At 36.2% G+C, this 19641-nt stretch overlaps 1 protein-coding gene across 1 annotated transcript in view; it reads right to left on the reverse strand.

Moving 5' to 3' along the window:
• The window catches only part of HDX (highly divergent homeobox), a 247300-nt gene that overhangs the window by 166855 nt on the left and 60804 nt on the right, over nt 1-19641 (reverse strand). The window lies entirely within an intron of this gene.

The raw sequence follows: 19641 nt of genomic DNA on the forward strand, positions 1-19641 counted from the left end.
TATATATATATAAATTGTGTGTGTGTGTATATATATATATATATACACAATGTATATGTGTATACCTTGTAGAGAGTCTCAAAAACAAAAACAAACAAGGAAAGCCTGCCACATTCTACCACACTGATGAACCTTGATAACGTTATACTTTGTGGAATAAACTAATCACGAATAGACAAATACTGACTGTATGACTCTACTTATATGAAGAAGCTAAAGTATTCAAACTCATAGAAATAGTAAGTAGGATGGTGATTTCCAGGGGATAGTGGGAGGAGGAAATGGGGAATTGTAGTTCAATGGGTATAGAGTTTCAGTTTGGGAAGATGGAAAAATTCTAGAGATCTGATACCTAACAGTGTGAATAAAATTAACACTCTGGATCTGTACCTGTAATAATAGGTAATATGGTGAATTTTATGTTACATTTTTTACCACAATTGAACAACAACAACAAAACACATTCATTAAGAAATAGATAAACTGGGTAGTCCTATATTGAAGAAATTAAAATCCCATACCGTAAACTCCAGGCACAGATGGCTTCATTAATGAATTCTATTAAACATCTGAGGAAGAAATAACACCAGCTATATACAAACTTTTACCAGAAAACTGAAGAGGAAAATAAATACTCCAGAACTCATTTCATGAGGTTGGCATTATTCTTATAAATCAGACAGGCTTTTTAAGGAAACTCAGATGAATACTTAACATAGATGCAAAATTCTAAACAAAATTTTAGCAAATCAAATCCAACAATATAGTAGAAGAATACAGCATCATGACAATGTGGGGCTTATCCCAGGAATTCAGGGTTGTTCTTAAATATAGAGAAAAAAACTGAGGGCTGCTGGACAGGTGAGTTGGGGGATGAGCTAAATATGTGATGAGCATTAAGGAAGGCACTTGCTGTGATGAGCACTAAGTGTTATATATAAGTGATGAATTCCTAAATTCTACTTTAACTAATATTAGTTCCTCTATGTTAGCTAATTAGAATTTAAATAAAAATTTGAACCAAAAAATTAATGTAATTCACCATATTAATAATCTTTTAAAAGTTATCTGAGATGCAGAAAAATTGCTTGACAACATCCAATATCCATTCATGATAAAAATGCTCTGCAAGGGGCGCCTGGGAGGCTCAGTCAGTTGAGCATCTGCCTTTGGCTCCAGTCATGATCCTGGGGTCCTGTAATCCAGTCCTGCTTTGGGCTCTTTGCTCAGTGGGGAGCCTGCTTCTCCCTCACCTTCTGCTGTTCCCCCTGCTTGTACTCTCTTGCTTATGCTCTCTGACAAATAAATAAATAAAATCTTAGGGAAAAAATAAAAACTCTCAGCAAACTACAAATATAAGGGAACGTCCTCAATCTGATAAAGGTCATCTACAAAAAATTTCAACTAATATTGTATTTAATGATAAAAGGCTGAATACTTTACCCCTAAGATCAGTGACAATACATGGATGTCCATTTTCACCACTTATCTCCAACATTCTATTGCAAATTCAAATTAGTGCATTAGGCAAGAAAAAGAAAAGGCATCCAGATTGGAAAGGAAGAAGTAAAACTATGTTCACAAAAAAATATGATTATGTAAAAAATCTAATGGAATCTACAAAAATAGCTATTGGAGCTGAGTGAGTTTTGGAAGAATATGGAATAATAATATACAAAACCCAACTGTGTTTCTATATAATAATGACAAATAATAAGAAATTAAAAAATAATCAATATCATCTACAAGGGTATCAAAAAATGAAATACTTAGGGATTAGTAATAAAAGATATAAATGGTGTGTATACTAAAAGATATAGAGAAATTAAAGACCTACATAAATGGATTAATATATATTATTCATGGATCCTTAGTTAAGATTATAATTTTCTCTAAATTGTTCTATTGTTTCATTACAGCTCTCCCCCAAATTGAATTTTTTGTAGAAATTGACAGAAATTACTTTAAAACTTACTTAGAGAGTATAGAAAAGCAAAGGCACTAGAATAGCCAAAACAATTCTGAAAAGTAACAAAGTCAGAGAACTCACATTACCAAATTTCTAGACTTAAGTACAGTAATCAAAACAGTGTGGCATTAGCTAAAGAATGGACATATCAAATAGTAGAACAGAATAGAGAGCCTAGAAACAGACTCACACAACTGATGTTTCACAAAGGCAATTCATTGGAGGACAGGGAGGGGGATGGGAGGTTGGGTGAGCCTGGTGGTGGGTATTATGGAGGGCATGTATTACATGGAGCACTGTGTGTGGTGCATAAACAATGAATTTTGGAACACTGGAAAAAAAATTAAAAAAAAAGAAACTCTGCTAGAACAACTGGACACCTGCTTTGTAAAAATGAACAATATATACCTAACACCTTGCATAAAAAAATAACTCAGAATGATTCAGGCTTAATTATACACAAGTACACATTATATTTATACAAAGTTATAAAACTGTTAGATAAAACTTTGCATGTCCTTGGGTTTAGATATGAGATTTTAGATACAGTAAAAAAACAAAAGTACAATACATGAAAGAAAAAAATTGTATTTTATCAAAATTTAACCTTAAGAGAAAAATCACCAAATGCCAGCATGTGATCTCTCACACCTCACACCACCTGCAGCAACCCCAACTCAGCGGTGAGCACAGGTGGCCTGAGAAAACCTAAGGGACAGAAGAGTGGGGCTGATGAAGGCCCTAAGTTTAAATCTTAATGTCAAAGATAAAAAATTAAAAATAAACTAAAACAAAATACTAACAAACCAAGGTCAACAACACATTTAAAGTATTTTTCACCATAATCAGGTGTGATTTATTCCTGAGATGCAAAAAGGGATCAAAATACACAAATCAATCAATCTGATGCAATGTATTCATTAGTAGAATGAAAAAATATAATCGTCTCAGTAGATGCAGAAAAAGCATCTGACAAAACCCAACAACGTCTTAACAAATTAACAAATTAGGTATAGAAGGAAGAGATCTCAACATTTAAAAAACCATATATGAAAAGTCCATAAATAACATTATACTCAGTAGTAGTGTGGTTTAAAGCTTTTCCTCTAGGATCAGGAATAAGACAGTGGTGCTCTCTCATCACCCTTATTTAACCTAATACTGGAAGTCCTAGCCACAGCAGTCAGGTAAGAAAAGGAAAATGCATCAGAATTAGAAAAGAAAAAAGAAAACAGAAAATTGGCTCTATCTAGAGATGACATGATACTATATTAAGAAAACCCTAAAGATTCTAAAAAAAAAAAAAAAAAAAAAAAAAGCTAGATCCCATCAACAGCTTCAGTAAAGTTGTATGAAAAAAATTAACATATGAAAATCAATAATATTTCTATATACTAGCCACAAATTGTGTAAAAAGAAATTTAAAAATGATCCCATTTTAAATGGAATCCAAAACAATAAAATACTTAGGAGCAAACATAACTAAAAGGATAAGATATCTCTCAAAACTATGATATCTCTAAAAACATGGCATTGATGAATGATATCAGAAAAGATACAATTGAAACAGTATCCTATGCTCATGATTTGGAAGAATTAATATTGTTAAAATGGCCACACTACACAAGATTCCAAAGATATTTTTCTTTTTACTAATGTAAAAAAGAAACCTAAAATTTATATGGAACCATCAAAGACCCTAAATAGCCAGAGCAATCCTGAGAAAAAACAAAGCAGGAGGCATCATACTTACTGACTTCAACCTATATTAAAAACTATAGCAATCAAAACAGTATGATACTGGCATAAAAACATATAGATGAATGCAACAGAATTGAGACCCTAGAAATGAGTTAATGCATATATATCAAATATATGTCAAATAATACTTGACAAGAAAGCCAAGAACACTCAATAAAGAAAATACAGTCTCCTTAATATATTGTGCTGGAATAATTGTATATTCAGATGTAAAATAATGAAAGCAGACCTCTATCTTACAATACTTACAAAAATAAACTCAAAAAGGATTAAAGACTTAAAGGTGAGACTGGAAGCCATAAAACTCCTAGAAGATAGGGAAAAAGCTCCTTGAAATGGGTGTTGGCAATGATTTTTTTTTTTTTTGTATACAATACCTAAAGCACAAGTAATATAACAAAAAAATAAACAAATGGGACTAGGGGCACCTGACTGGCTCCGTCAGTGAAGCACGTGATTCTTTTTAAAAGAATTTATTTATTTATTTGAGAAGGAGAGAGAAAATAAGCAGGGAGGAGGGCAGAAGGAGAAGCAGATTCCCTACTGAGTGGGGATCCCAACACAGGGCTTGATCCCAGGAACCTGAGATCATGTCTGGAGCCGAAGTCACATACCTAACTGACTGAGCCATACAGGTGCCCCATGCATTCAATTCTTGATATTAGGATTGTGAGTTTGAGCCCCATGTTGGGTGTAGATATTACTTAAAAATAAAATCTTCAAAAAAAAAAGTGGTACTACATCAAACAAAAAAAGCTTCTGCACATCCAAAGAAATGATCACAAAATGTAAAGGTAATATAAGGAATGCGGAAAAACATTTGTAAATCATGTATCTGATAAATAGCTAATATTCAACATATATAAAGAACTCATATAATGCAATATCAAAATTCTTACAACCCAGTTAAAAACTGGGCAAAGGACCTCAACAGACATTTTCCACAGAAGATATATGAGTAGTTAACATGTACATGAAAAGCTGTTCAGCATCATTAATCTTAAGGGAAATACAAATCAAAATCACAATGAGATACAACCTGCCTGTTGAAGTGGCTATCATAAAAAATAACACGAGGTAACAAACACTGGTGTGGATTTGGATAAAAGGCAATCCTTGTGCACTGTTGGTTAGACTGCAAATTGATATAGCCACTATGCAAAATAGTATGGAAGTTCTTCAAAAAATTAAAAGCAGAACTACTCCATAATCGAGCAATTCTACTTCTGAGAAATAGATATACTCTGTCAAAGAAATATCTGCACTCCCATGTTCATAGCAGCATTATTTTTTACAATAGCCAAGACACAGAAGCAACCTAAATTTCCACTGACAGATGAAAGGAGAAATAAATTGTGGTACACACACAAATACACAGAGAAGAATATTATTCAGCCATAAAAAAAGAAATCCTATCATTGGCAATATCATGGATGGACCCTAAATTCATTATGCTATGTGAAATAAGTCAGACAGGAAAAGATAAATACTGTATGATCACACTTACACGTAGTGTCTAAAAAATAAAACACAACCCCAAAGGAAAAAAAAATCAGATTTGTGGTTATCAGAGGTGGAGGTAAGGGGAGTAGGTATTGGAAGAAGGTGGTCAAAATATACAAACTTTCATTATAAGACAAATAAGTACTAGAAATGTAATGTACAACATGACTATAGTTATAGTTGCTGTATTGGTATATTTGAAAGTTAAGAGTATAGTCCCCAGGGATTCTCATCACAAGGAAAAAAACACTTTTGTTTGTTTTTGTTTGTATCTATATGAGATACATAAACTTCTTGTAATACTTTCACAATATAATTAAAATGATTAATGCTGAGTACCTTAACCTTATACAGTGCTCTATATAAATTATATTTTAAAACTGAAAATATATATATACAAAATAAACACCAAAAGAATAAAAGGAAAAGAAAATCAAACAGTGCAATACTCCATGTTATATTAGTAGAGTAAAATTTAAAAAATGTACATGACTATTTCCTTAAGTGCAGAAATAGCATTTGACAAAAATCCAACACTTTTTCATGATAAAAGCTCTCAACAAACCAGGAATGAAAGGGAATTTCCTCATCCTGATAAAGTGTATCTACACAAAATCCACAGGTAACACCATATTTAATTGGGAGAGACAGAATGTGTTCAACCTAAGGTCACAGAGATATTTAGTCTTACCAGCTCTATTCAAACTTGTACTGAGGTTAATTAGCAATTAGTCAAGAAAAATAAAATGCATTCAGGTTTTACACAAGTAAAATTATCTGTGTTTGTAGATGGCATAATTGTATATATAGAAAACCTTAAGGAGTCCACTATTGTCTATCATAATACTTTAGTTCAGCACATTTTCTTTATTTCAGCACATTTTCAGGATATAAGTTCAGAATACAAAAAGCAATAAAAAATTCAATAATTAACTAGGCAATTCCATTTAAAATAGCATCAAAAAGTTATATACTTAAGAATAAATGTAACAAAAGATGTTCAGGCCTTAGCTACTGAAAAGTAGAACACATTGTTACAAAACTTAAACAAAATTAAAAATATTTCTGTATAAAAAAATTCCCTTGAGAAAGGCAAAATATGAGAGAAAATATTTGCAAGTTATATCTCTGATAAGGACTGATGTAGAAAATATGTAAATAATTGAACACTTACAATTCAGAAAGAAAAAAGTAAACAATTGAAAAAAAGGACAAATTATTTGCAGAAATTTCCAAGTAAGGTATTCAAATGGCCAACATGCACATCAGAAGGATACATCATTAGCTATTAGAGCAATGCAGATCAAAAATTCCATTAGATATTTCATAGAAATGATAATGGTTATAATCAAAATGCCTGACATAACAATTACTGATCAAGATAGGGAGAAACTGGATATCTTATACAATGATGGTGGGAGTTTGAAGTGGTACAGCTACTTTGGGAAAAAGTTTGGCAGTTCCTCAAAATTTTAAGCAGAGATTTACAATATGAATTAGAAATCCACTCCCAGATATATTCCCCAAAGTTATGAAAACATGTCCACACAAAAATTTGTATATGGATACTCCCAGCAGCATTACTCATAAAAAACAAATGTGGAAACAGACCAAATGTACATTAACTAATGAACAGATAAACCATACATGCTATATACACACAAGTGAGTATCATAGAGAAATATAAAATAATGCAGTGCTGATACATATTACAACATGGACAAACTGTGAAAACGTGCTAACTGAAAGAAGCTAATCACAGAACGTCACATATTGTATGATTCTATTTAAAATAATATCCAGAATAGACATGCCTGGGGGGCACCTGGGTGGCTTAGTCAGGTAAGTGGCTTCCTTCAGCTCAGGTCATGATCCCAGGGTCCTGGGATGGAAACCCACATCAGGTTCCCTGCTCAGGGGGAGCCTGTTTTTCCCTCTCCCTCTGTCTGCGACTCCCCCTGCTTCTGCTCTCTCTGTCAAATAAGTAAATAAAATCTTAAAAAAAAAAAAAAAGATAGAGGTGCCTAGATGGCTCAATCTGCCTTCAGCTTTGGTCATGATCCCTGGGTCCTGGGATCCAGCCCTGAACTGTGCTCCCTGCTCAGCAGGGAGTCTGCTTCTCCCTGTCCTTCTGACTATTCCCCCATGCTCATGCTCTCACCCTCTCCCCCACCTCAAATGAATAAATTTTAAAAAGTTTTTTAAAAAGATGTAAAATAATATCCAGAAGAGGTAAATTCATAGAGACAGAAAAATGATTAGTGACTGTCTAGTGCGGGGATGGGGGTTTGGCAGGCTAATGGGTAGGTAGTTAATTTTTGAAATGATAAAATATTATTTTTTAAAAGATTTTATTAACTTATTTGACAGAGAGAGAAACAGTGAGAGAGGGAAAACAAGTCGGGGAAGTGGGAGAAGAACAAGCAGGCTTCCTGCAGAGCAGGGAGCACCATGTGGGGTCCTGGGATCATGACTTTAACTGAAGGTAGACTCTTAACTGACTGAGCCACTCAGGAGCCCTGAAGTAATAAATTATTCTAAAATTAGGTGGTGGTGCTATTTGAACAACTCTCTGAAAAAAAATGCAACTGTACAATTTTTTTTAAAGATTTTATTTATTTACTTGACAGACAGAGATCACAAGCAGGCACAGATAGAGGAGGAAGCAGGCTCCCAGGTGAGCAGAGAGCCTGATGCGGGGCTCGATCCCATGACCCTGGGATCATGACCTGAGCTGAAGGCAGAGGCTTTAACCTACTGAGCCACCCAGGTGCCCCGCAACTGTACAATTTTAATGTGTGAGTTCTATACTATATGAATTTTGTCTCAATGAGGTTTTTCAAAAGTGATCCCTGCTAACTATACTCATATTCAAAACACATTATTATTATTTTTAAGTTGAATATTTGTCTGAGAGTTATTTTAGCAAAGTCATTTATTACTGACCTCCACTTTTCTCAAATCACAATACCATTTGTATTGGTTGATTTTAAAGTTTATACAACTATTAAATTTTCAAATTTATTTTTAAAAATACACTGAAGTTCACAAATACTTGTAGAAAGTTGGAGTGCACTATGAAAGCACTTTCACTGATGAAGATGCCTTGTATTTATGAAGTATCTTTTAAAGAGTCATTAAAGGTTCTTAGAAACAAAAAACAAAAACAAATAAAGGAAACTCAAAGTACTCTACTACTATTAACTCCTAAGTCCTTATGAAGTCCATGAGAGATAGAAATGCAGTTAATTGGTAGGCCACAATAATAACTGTATTTATAGCACCTGTCTCCCCAAATGCTCCAGTATCTTCACATAAGTGATCATCAATTATTAATCTTCAATCAGCACAGTACTCTTACAATAAATAGATGAACTAACCTAGAGATATCATAAAAAGTGAATCACACTTTGGAGACCAATATGGTCACAATATGGCCCCAAAGGAGTGAAGTTAGTCTAGAACATTTTGTTTGTTTGTTTGTTTAAGATAGAAATGGAAAGGGGAGAAGCTAAGATCATAGAGTAGTAGCAGAACCCTAGGCTTGACTCATCCTTTGAACACAGCTAGATAAATATCAAATCACTCTGAATACCCAAGAAATTGATCTGAGGACTGACAAGACAAACTGCACAACTAGAGGGAAAGAAGAGGCAATATAATGGAAAGTAGGAGATGTGGAGTTGTGGTTTGGAGGAGAAAGAGACTGAAGGTGCTGCCAAGGGGAGGGAGCCCTAGTCACAAGCAGGAGAGAGAGCGAGAGGAACATACAAGGAAAACACTTCACCAAAGCCATTGATTGAGAGAGAAAAAGAATGGCTGGTTTTCCTAGGTTTTTGTAACTAACAGGACTCAAAGGTGAATTTTAGAGGTCCTCAGTGTGGCTGATATGGAGCCCTGAGGGTACCCCAGTGCTCCTGGAGAGAAGGCAAGAAGATGGCCTGGGGGCAGAAGGCACAATCTCAGAATCCCATGGGACACACTGGTTGAGATGGTTCTCCCTTCTTGGAGTGCATCTGAGAAAGATGACATTACCTCTCCTGGGACAAAGGAGATGCAAGTTGCCTTTCCCTTCCTCAGCCCTCAGCATAAGCACAGAAACACCTGCCAAGGGCAAAAAACCTAGACACTGGCTCTTTACTGTGCTCAACTTAAAACCCCACACCCCTGCTCTTTGGTGTAAATGCCCTTCTGAGTCAAATCTGCATCAGTCCCAGCATAGCAAGACCCTCCCCCAGAAGACAAGTGTGGGTTGTCACCACACCAGGTTCCTAAAGTTTGGAGTTTTAAAATTCAGCCTGCCTGACTAGGATTGAGCCCCAATGTGTACTATGCTGCTCCAGGCAAGCAAGCAAAACAGACACAGACAACATGAAGGCAGAAGTCTGAAGGATGACTGGGATTCACAAGAGGAATTGGTTATTTCTTTTAGGAGGGCTTCCTGGACAGCAGCAAGTGCAAACCCCGCTCTCCAGGAGCTAAGGAGATGGCTGGTGCCATTTCTGGCCCCATCCCCCAGCATAAGCTAACTTCAGTAAACAGAATGGTGCTAACAATGGCTGACTAAAGTAGTATGCCAAGCAGCCCTGCCTCCTGCACTCTCCTGGTACTGCTTTTCTTGGGAAAGTGTGCCTGGGAACCAGCTGAGTGGGCTCTAATGTAAGAAGATGTACTCCCAAATGCACAATGTTCACTGTCCATAGAGTTCTGAAAAGCTTCAGCTCTAGTAGAGATAGCATCAGGAGTCTTTTAACAAGAGGATCAGAGCACACCTAGTTAAAACCTGCTACACGCTGGCCAAGATCCAAATACTCCCCACTGAGGCAAGGAGAAACTCTGCAGAGGACTAACCTGAGGAACAGAGTAGCCATAACACTGCAGCAGAGTGCACACAGCATACATCAGAGACACCTGCTGAGGCACCAGGCCCTGGATAGTATATGACCTCTTCTTCACAAAGCCATTACCCATAGGAGCAGGAGACAACAGGATTTCCTAACACAGAGAAGACAGAGATCTAAACAAAATGCCAAGAGAAGGAATTCATCTTAAAAGAAATAACAATATAAAGTAATGGCTAGAATCTAATCAAAACAGATATAAGAAATATATGTGATGGAGAATTTAAAGCAGCAATCATAAGGATACAGGGTGGGCTTAAGAAAAGCATCAAAAACACCATGTAGTCCCTTACTGCAGAGAGAAAGAGCTAAAAACAGATTAGGATGAAATAAAATGAAAAATGCAATAATCTAGGGGCACCTAGGTGGCTCAGTGGGTTAAGCCTCTGCCTTCAGCTCAGGCCATGGTCTCAGGGTCCTGGGATTGAGCCCCGCATTGAGCAATCTGCTCAGTGGGGAGCCTGCTTCCCTCACTCTCTGCCTGCCTCTCTGCCTACTTGTGATCTCTCTATCAAATAAATAAAAATCTTTTTTAAAACATGCAATAACCTAGATTTGAAACCAGCTGGATATAATGATCACAAGGATGGAAGAAACAGGGAAAGAATAAGTGATATAGAAGACAAAATTATGGAAAGTAATGAAGCTGGAAAAAAGAGGGAAAGAAAAATCTTGGATCATGAAAGTACACTAAGGGAACTCAGTAACTCCATAAAGAATAACATTCATATCACAGAAACCCCAGAAGAAGAACATCAGGAAAAGGGGGCAGAAGGTTTATTTGGAGAAATTATAGCTGAAAACTTCCTTAATCTATGGAAGAAAACAGACATCCAAATCCAGGAAGTGTAGAGATCTCCCATCAAAATCAACAAGAGCAAGCCAAAACCCAGACATAGCGAAGTTAAATTTGTGAGCTATCGAGATAAAGAAGAAATTCCTAAAAGCAGCAAAGCAAAAAATGTCCCTAACTTAGAAGGGAAGACAAATAAGGTTAGCAACAGATTTCTTCAAAGAAATGTGGGAGGCAAGAAGAAATTGGCATATTATTTTTTTAAGTGGCATATTACATTCAACATGTTGAATGGAAAAAAAAAACAAAACTATGCAACCAAGAATACTCCAACCAACAAGACTATAATTCAGAAGAGAAGGAGTGATAAGGAATTTCAGAGACAAACAAAAATGAAAAGAGTTTGTGACCATTAAACCAGCCCTTCAAGGAATATTAAAGGAGATTCAAGTGGGAAACAAAGACCAAAACTGACAAAGACTAGAACAGAGAAAATCTCCAGAAACAACAAAACAAGTAATAAATGTCACTAAATTCATAGCTATCAATACTCTGAATGTAAATGGACTAAGTGTCAGAATGGATAAAAGAAACAAGACCCATCTATATCCATATGCTGCCTGAAAGAGAATCATTTCAGACCTAAATACATGTGCAGATTGAAGGTGAGGGGACAGAGAAAGATTTATCATGCAAATGGACATCAAAAGAAAGCCAAAGTAGCCATATGTGTATCAGACAAACCAAATTTTAACCCAAAAACTGTGACAAATGATGAAGAAGTGTAGCATCATAATGAAGAGGTCTATCCAAGAAGATCTAGAAATTGTAAACATTGATGGACCCAAATTGGGAGTACCTACACATATAAAATAATTAATAATAACCATAAAGGTATCATTGATAATAATACGATAATGGTACAGTACTTTAACACTTACCTTACATCAATGGACAAATCATCTAAAAAGAAAATTAACAAGGAAACAATGGCTTTGAATGACACACTGAACCAGATAGACTTAAGAAATATATTCAGAATATTCTGAATATAGAATACACAGTCTTTTCAAGTGCACATGGGAGTTTCTTCAGAATAGTTAACATACTGGGTCACAAATCAAGCCTCAACAAATAAGAAAAACTTTAGAACCTAGCATGCATATTTTCTGAACACAGTGCTATGAAATTGAAGTCCACCACAAGAAAAAAAAAATTGAAAAGACCAAAAATTCATGGAGGAGAAAGAACATCCTACTAAAGAATGAATGGGTCAACCAAGAAATCAGTGAAGTAATAACATAGAAACAAATGTTTCTATGTAATAACATAGAAACAAATGAAAGTGAAGGTCCCCAAGATGCAGCAAAAGTGGATATAAGAGGTAAGAATGTGTTGGAGAGGATGTGGAGAAAGGGGAACCCTCTTACACTGTTGGTGGGAATGCAAGTTGGTGCAGCCACTTTGGAGAACAGTGTGGAGATTCCTTAAGAAATTAAAAATAGAGCTTCCCTATGACCCTGCAATTGAGCTACTGGGTATTTACCCCAAAGATACAGATGTAATGAAAAGAAGGGCCATCTGTACCCCAATGTTTATAGCAGCAATGGCCACGGTCACCAAACTGTGGAAAGAACCAAGATGCCCTTCAACGGACGAATGGATAAGGGAGATGTGGTCCATATACACTATGGAGTATTATGCCTCCATCAGAAAGGATGAATACCCAACTTTTGTAGCAACATGGATGGGACTGGAAGAGATTATGCTGAGTGAAATAAGTCAAGCAGAGAGAGTCAATTATCATATGGTTTCATTTATTTGTGGAGCATAACAAATAACATGGAGGACATGGGGAGATGGAGAAGAGAATGGAGTTAAGGGAAATTGGAAGGGTAGGTGAACCATGAGAGACTATGGACCCTGAAAAACAACCTGAGGGTTTTGAAGGGGCGAGGGGTGGGAGGTTGGGGGAACCAGGTAGTGGGTATTGGGGAGGGCACATATTGCATGGAGCACTGGGTGTGGTATAAGAACAATGAATACTGTTACGCTGAAAAGAAATTAAAAAAAAAAGAAAATATATTAAAAAAAAGAAAAAAGAGGTAAGTATGTGGCAATACAGGCCTACCTTAAGAAGCATGAAAAAATTCAAATAAAGAACCTAGGGGTACCTGGGTGGCTCAGTGGGTTAAAGCCTCTGCCTTCGGCTCAGGTCATGATCCCAGGGTCCTGGGATCCAGCCCCGCATCAGGCTCTCTGCTCAGCAGGGAGCCTGCTTCCCTTCCTCTCTCTGGCTGCCTCTCTGCCTACTTGGTATCTCTGTCTGTCAAATAAATAAATAAAATCTTAAAAAAAAATAAAATTAAATAAAGGAACCTAACCTTACACATAAAAGAGCTAAAAATAGAACAAGAAATGAAGCCTAAAGCCAGTATAACAAGGGAAATGATAAAGGTTAGAGCAGAAGTAAATGATATAGAAACAAACAAACAAAAAGAGAAGAACAGAACAATGAATTCAGGAGCTGATTCTCTGAAAACCTTAATAAAACTGACAACCCCCTATCACACTCATAAAAAAAAAAAAGGAAGAAAGAAAGAAAAGAGAGAGAGAGGGAAAGGACTTGATAAAATCACTAATGAGAGAGGGAAAAATCCCAACTAACAACACAGAAATACAAAAAATTATAAAAGAATGTTATGAACAGGATACACCAACAAACTGGGCAATCGGGAAGAAATGGATAAATTCCTAGAAACTCACAAACTATCAAAACTGAAACAGGAAGAAATAGAAAACTTCTATTTTCTGATAACTTCTATTTTCTAGACTGATAACTAGCAAAGCAATTGAACCAGTAATCAAAAATCTCCCCAAAAGTCCATGGCCAGATGGCTTCAGAGGTGAATTCAATCAAACATTTAAAAAAGAGTTAATACCTACTCTCAAACTGTTCCAAAATGTAGAAAAGGAAGAAAAACTTTCCAACACCTTCATAAGACCAGCATTACCCAGATTCCAAAACCAGACAAAGATTCCACAAAGAAAGAGAACTATAGGCCAATATCACTGATGAACATGGATGCAAAATTTCTCCATGAATTACTAGCAAAATGAATCTAACAATACATTAAAACTTCAAGTGGGATTTATCCTGGATTGCAAGGGTGAGTCAATATTTACAAATCAACGTGATACATCACATTAATAAAAGAAAGGATAAGAACCTTATGATCCTCTCAATAGATATAGAAAAAGCAATTGAGGGTGTGCAGCAACCATTCTTGATAAAAATCCTCAACAAAATATGGATAGAAGGAATAAAGGCCATATGCAAAAAACAAAACAAAACAAAAAACCCAAAAAGCTAATATCATCCTCAATGGGGAAAAATTGAGAGCTTTTTCTCTATGGTCAAAAACAAGACACGAAATTATGCTGAGTGAAATAAGTCAAGCAGAGAGAGTCAATTATCATATGGTTTCACTTATTTGTGGAGCATAACAAATAGCATGGAGGACATGGGGAGTTAGAGAGGAGAAGGGAGTTGGGGGAAATTGGAAGGGGAGGTGAACCATGAGAGACTATGGAATCTGAAAAACAATCTGAGGGGTTTGAAGCGGAGGGGGGTGGGAGATTGGGGGAACCAGGTGGTGGGTATTAGAGAAAGCATGGATTGCATGGAGCACTGGGTGTGGTGCAAAAATAATGAATACTGTTATGCTGAAAATAAAAAAACAAATAAATAAATAAAACAAAACAAACAACAAACAAACAAACAAAACAAGACACATGTTGGCCACTCTCACCACTGTGATTTAACACAGCACTGGAAGTCCTGTTCTCAGTAATTAGACAACAAAAAAAATAAAAGGCTTCAAATCAGCCAGGACAAAGTCAAAGTTTAACTATTTGCAGACAAAATGACGTTCTATGTAGAAAACCCAAAAGACCCCTCAAAAAATTGCTAGAACTGATAAGCAAATTCACTGAAGTCACAGGATACAAAATCAACATAAGGAAACTTGTTTAAGTTCTATATACCGTAATGAAGCAGCAAAAAGAGAAATCAAGGAATTGATCCTATTTACAATTACACTAAAAACTGTAAGATACCCAGGGACAGACCTCACCAAACAGGTAAAAGATCTGTACTCTTAAAAGTGTAAAACATTTATTAAAGAAATTGAGGAAGACACAAAGAAATGGAAAAACATTCCATGCTCATGGATTGGAAAAATCAAATATTGTTAAAAATGTGGATACTACCGAAAGGAATCTATATCCTTAATGCAATCCCTATCAAAATACCACCAACACTTTTCACAGCATTAGAACTAACTATCCTAAAATCTGTGTGGAACCACAAAAGACCATGAATAGCCAAATCAATCTTGAAAAACAAAAGGAAAGGTGGAGACTTCACAATACCAGACCTCAAGTTATTACAAAGCTGTAGTAATGAGGAGAGCATGGTACTGGCACAAAAACACACATAGACCAATGGAATAATAACCAAAGAGAATAGAGAAGAAAAAAAAAATAGAAAACCTCAACATAAACCTACACTATCATGTCAACTAATCTTCAACAAAGAAGGAAAGAATGTCCAATGGAAAAAAAAATCTCTTTGACAAATGGTCGGAAAACTGGACAGGAACATGCAGAAGAATGAAAGTGGACGACTTTCTTTCATGATTCACAAAAAATAAGTTGAAAATGGATGAAAGAACTAAATGTGATAAAGGAAACCACCAAAATCCTGTAGGAAAATGCAGACCATAATCTCTCTGACACTGGCCATAGCAAGTACTTACTATAAAGATCTCTGGAGGCAAGGGAAACAAAAGCAAAAATTAATTATTGAGACTTGACCAAGATAAAAAGCTTCTAAGCAGCAAAGGAAACAATCAGCAAAACTAAAAGGCCATTTACAGAAGAGAAGAATTTTTGCAAGTGATATACCTGATAAAGCCTTAGTATCCCCAATATATAAATAACTTACAAAACTCAACACCCAAAGAACAAATAATCCAGTTAACAAATAGGTAGAAGACATGAACACACATTTTTCCAAAGAAGACATACAGGTGACCAACAGATGCATGAAAAGATGCTCAATATCACTCATCATCAGGGAAATAAAAATGAAAACTAAAATGAGCTATTACCTCACAGCTGTCAGAAATATTAAAATTAACAATACAGGAAACAACAGATGTTGGTCAGGATGTAGAGAAAGGGAAGCCCTCCTACATTGTTGGTGGGAATGCAAGCAGGTGCAGCCAGTCTGGAAAAGAGTATGGAGATTCCTCAAAATGTTAAAAATAGATCTACCCTATGATCTAGCGATTGCACTATTGGTATTTAACCAAAGGATACAAAAATACTGATATGAAGGTATATATGCACCTGAAAGACCCGCGGATCCCCTTACCCAAGAATCCAACACTGCCACTGGATGCAATCAGCAAGAGGTTCTTTATTGTTACGCAGGCGCCTGCGGGTGGTCAGCAGCTCCTGCTAGCTGAGCACCCCCGGCTGGGGTGGTGCTGGGTTTTTATAGACAGGTACAAACAAGTTTTGGGTGGGGCGCAACTGATTGGTTGACAGTTAGAACTTTTGAAAAAGGCCTTAGTGGAGTTTGCTGATTGGCTTTGGGGACCCGCGCGCGTGAAGAGAGAGGCGGGAAGGGGGAACAAGCTGATTGGTTCTGAGGGCCCGCACGCGGGAGGAGAGAGGCAGGGAGGGGGAACAAGAAGGGGGAAGGTAGGAATGCCATCATGGCGTCTTCTATTATTTCTATAAGCCAAGCAGTTACAGAAGGGCAAAAGAGCAATTAATAACCTAATTTACGCCTAAAAGCCAGCGGTTAGTTATCCTATCTATCTTCTAGGGGAGGGGTCTTCCACACCCTGATATTTATGGCAACATTATCAACCATAGCCAAATTATGGAAAGAGCCCAGATGTCTATTGATAAAGGCATAAAGAAGAAGTGGCATATATACACAATGGAATATTACTCAGCCATAAAAGGAATGAAAACTTGCCATTTGCAATGACATGGATGGAGCTAAGAGAAATAAGTCAACCAGAAAAAGACAAATACTGTATTATTTCATTCATATGTGGAATTTAAGAAACAAAGCAAATGAATATGGGGGGAAAAGAGAGAGGCCAACCATAAAACGGACTCTTTATTATAGAGAACAAACAGGGTTGCTGGAGGGCAGGTGGGTGGGGGGATCAGTTAAATGGGCAATGGGTATTAAGGAGGACAATTGTGATGAGCACTGGGTGTTGTATGTAAACGATAAATCAGTAAATTCTACACCTAAAACTGTTATTACACTGTATAGTAACTGGAATTTAAATAGAAGCTTGCAATTACCAAAAAACGTGTATACAAAATGAAATAAACTTGCCTGTAAAGAAAAAAATTAGAACTGAACTTTAGTATCCTGACATAGCTACCCCCTGACAGTTTCCTTACTACCACTTCAAGCCTTAATATGGTATTCCCAAGAGGATCCAAAACAGAGCTTCCTTTCAGCATCCTCTGGGAGTCCTTCAACTGTACTCACTCACCTAGATCGCTTGGAACTAGACTATCTTTCAGGAATAGGACCTCAACTGGAAGATACCTAGTGTGACAGGAAGAAGAGGCAGATATCTCTGTTATATAGTCCTAAAGTCAGAAACTAATGAGAATTGCTTGTAATTTTATAGAAAGTTGCCAATATGACTATAAGTTCCATTTTTTTAAGTCCTCACCTAATAGTAATATAACTTAGTAATAGAACTTCATCAAAATCCTATAGAATAACTATCATAGACTGAATGTTTGTACTTCAGCTGAATTCAGATGTTAAAAACTAATCCCCAGTGCGATGGTGTTTCGAGGTTGGGCTTTTGAGAGGTGATTAGGCCATGAGAATGGACCCTCATATATGGGATTAGTTTCCTTATAATAGCAAACCCAGGGAGCTCCCTTGTCCCTTCTGTCATATGAGGACACAGTGAGAGGACTGTCATTTATGAATTAGGAAACATCCCTTTACCAGATACCGAATCTGTCAGTACCTTGATCTTAGGCTTCCTGGCCTCCAGAACTGTGAGAAATAAATGTTTGTTGTTTAATCTACCCAGTCTATAGTATGTTCGTTATAGCAGCCCAACTGGGCTAAGACATTTTCATGGATTACACTTCCTCAGGCTGCTTTGATTTCTCCAAATCTCAACTAATTAAAAGAAAGGTGGGGCAAAGTAATGCCCCCAAGGGTTCTCTGCAAATACCCTTTACCATACTGTCTAAGGTCAAGTTGGAAAAGGTCCAGTATATTCTAATTAAGTACATCGATTATGGCAAAGTTGAGGCTAATCTCCAGTCTTTTTCTGGCCAGCCCTACAGCTATTTCTTCTTCAGCTACCCTGTGATAATAGTGGACTCTGCAATATTTTACTTGAAATTGAATGTAAAGGAGACGTGGAGCAGCAGAGCTTCATTAACTTTCCAACTACAACATTAAAAGTTTAAGAACGTTTATGTGCCAGGGAAGGAACAAGTAGCCTTGCACTGATTGTGACATAATTATGTCACAGCTTTTCTGTGAAATGGATATTAACCACATTATACAAATGAGGAAACTGTTAAACAGAGAAGTTGTGTCACTTGCCTGAGGTCACACAAGTGGAAAGTGGCAAAACCTAAATTTGAATCCAGGTCTACTGGGCTCTAAGTCAATGCTCTTCATTGTTATGTCAGACTGCCTTTCTTTAAAGAGATTAGTACTCAATTATTTGCTAAGTTTTATTACTTTCAAGAGTTTCTTTTATATAAAACAAATTTAATTTCTTTAAAAGTTTTTTCAGGAAAAAATAGACTATAAAAATGTATAGGTTAAGTTATTTTAAAGGGAGTGATTTGCTTATGAAAAAACAAAAGCTAAACTTCACTTTCAGGCTTCCAAATAATTCTAACACAGTTGAAATCATTAGACTATATGATAAAGCATAAAAAATACATGATATATTTCTTAGTTGGAATACTAGTTCTGTATTGGACTTACTGGCTGTGTAATCTTGGACAAGTTATTGAAATTTATATAAAATGCCTATAAATCCAGAGTGGGCTACATGTCCAGAAGATTAAATGAGATCAGGTATATAAAATGACTAATGATGCTTGGTATGTAGAAGTCCCTTAACAGATGGTAAATTTTACTGTCATTAATATTACTAAGAAAAACACTAAAGGGTATAAAAAGAAGTACAAAAGAGAAGGTGAATTAAAGCTGGTTTAGTGGAAGTCTTTTATTTTTTTTAATTTTTTTCCAGATCTCAATGGTATGATTCAGTGTTACTTTAAGCATGCTTTAGGAAATAACAGAAAAAAATGAGTGGGTTCTCAGTAATAAATGAATACTAATGATGATGATACAGCCATCTTTTGTTAGGACTAGGCGCAGGAGAGATTCTTCCTATACTCTGTTACAGCTTTTTGTTTTGAAGCAGGGAGCTATAAGATGGGGGGGGTGGAATGAGGAGAAACTAGTTCCTTATATAGGTTGAGAAGAGCCTGGAAGGACCTTAAGTCCAGATTAAACGTAAATACTGTGGCTAAGGTCCACAGAACAAAGGTCCAGCTAGTAACAAGGAAAAACAGCAAACTTCCCTGTCCTATTCAAATTCTCAGAAATATATTTTTTC

This window comes from Mustela putorius, unplaced genomic scaffold, assembly GCF_011764305.1.
Source record: "Mustela putorius furo isolate JIRA1106 unplaced genomic scaffold, ASM1176430v1.1 tig00000870_pilon_pilon_pilon, whole genome shotgun sequence".
In the NCBI taxonomy this organism is placed as follows: domain Eukaryota; kingdom Metazoa; phylum Chordata; class Mammalia; order Carnivora; family Mustelidae; genus Mustela; species Mustela putorius.